Here is a 1787-nt window from a genome sequence, read left to right on the forward strand (position 1 = left end):
AGTCCAGGAAAAATTGCCAATGAAGACATGCTACAGTGTAAAGTCTGACTTAACAAGGCCACAAACTCTAACTGCAGTTAAAGTGCCAAAGCAGCAACCCCCCAGCCCTGTGCTTTTGACACACAACTCACAGTTAGAACTGTCCCTGGGCTGTTTGGCAAAGCAGGCCTTGACGGCAAGCCCCCTCAATTTTGAGAGGCCACAATGGCTTGAACACGGGCTGCGCCCGTGCTCAAGCGAAAACTCCAGTAGCTACCTTTTAGCAAATTCGCTCAGATATCAAGGGCCAAACGCCTAAAATTCAGTCAAAAATCGGCTGATCACACTCGATTTACTCAGCCTGGCTCACAGAATGCCATTCTGGAGAGAAACGCACCGATAACTATAAATTTCTAACTGGATTTGTCAAAAGGTGCCTGCAGAAATTGTGTAAACAAGCCAATTCTGCTACTGTCACAGACTTAAAGAAAAGCCACCCTCCCACCCCTGTGCTTTGGTCAGACAACCAACAATCACCTACCCACACCACAGTGTGGGTTCACTCTAATTGGTGATCAAAAGCAAACTATCATTGAAGCCTAGACTAGTCCAGGAAAAATTGCCAATGAAGACATGCTACAGTGTAAAGTCTGACTTAACAAGGCCACAAACTCTAACTGCAGTTAAAGTGCCAAAGCAGCAACCCCCCAGCCCTGTGCTTTTGACACACAACTCACAGTTAGAACTGTCCCTGGGCTGTTTGGCAAAGCAGGCCTTGACGGCAAGCCCCTCAATTTTGAGAGGCCACAATGGCTTGAACACGGGCTGCGCCCGTGCTCAAGCGAAAACTCCAGTAGCTACCTTTTAGCAAATTCGCTCAGATATCAAGGGCCAAACGCCTAAAATTCAGTCAAAAATCGGCTGATCACACTCGATTTACTCAGCCTGGCTCACAGAATGCCATTCTGGAGAGAAACGCACCGATAACTATAAATTTCTAACTGGATTTGTCAAAAGGTGCCTGCAGAAATTGTGTAAACAAGCCAATTCTGCTACTGTCACAGACTTAAAGAAAAGCCACCCTCCCCACCCCTGTGCTTTGGTCAGACAACCAACAATCACCTACCCACACCACAGTGTGGGTTCACTCTAATTGGTGATCAAAAGCAAACTATCATTGAAGCCTAGACTAGTCCAGGAAAAATTGCCAATGAAGACATGCTACAGTGTAAAGTCTGACTTAACAAGGCCACAAACTCTAACTGCAGTTAAAGTGCCAAAGCAGCAACCCCCCCAGCCCTGTGCTTTTGACACACAACTCACAGTTAGAACTGTCCCTGGGCTGTTTGGCAAAGCAGGCCTTGACGGCAAGCCCCCTCAATTTTGAGAGGCCACAATGGCTTGAACACGGGCTGCGCCCGTGCTCAAGCGAAAACTCCAGTAGCTACCTTTTAGCAAATTCGCTCAGATATCAAGGGCCAAACGCCTAAAATTCAGTCAAAAATCGGCTGATCACACTCGATTTACTCAGCCTGGCTCACAGAATGCCATTCTGGAGAGAAACGCACCGATAACTATAAATTTCTAACTGGATTTGTCAAAAGGTGCCTGCAGAAATTGTGTAAACAAGCCAATTCTGCTACTGTCACAGACTTAAAGAAAAGCCACCCTCCCCACCCCTGTGCTTTGGTCAGACAACCAACAATCACCTACCCACACCACAGTGTGGGTTCACTCTAATTGGTGATCAAAAGCAAACTATCATTGAAGCCTAGACTAGTCCAGGAAAAATTGCCAATGAAGACATG

The sequence above is a fragment of the Montipora capricornis genome, chromosome 3 (assembly GCF_036669925.1).
Source record: "Montipora capricornis isolate CH-2021 chromosome 3, ASM3666992v2, whole genome shotgun sequence".
In the NCBI taxonomy this organism is placed as follows: Eukaryota; Metazoa; Cnidaria; class Anthozoa; order Scleractinia; family Acroporidae; genus Montipora; species Montipora capricornis.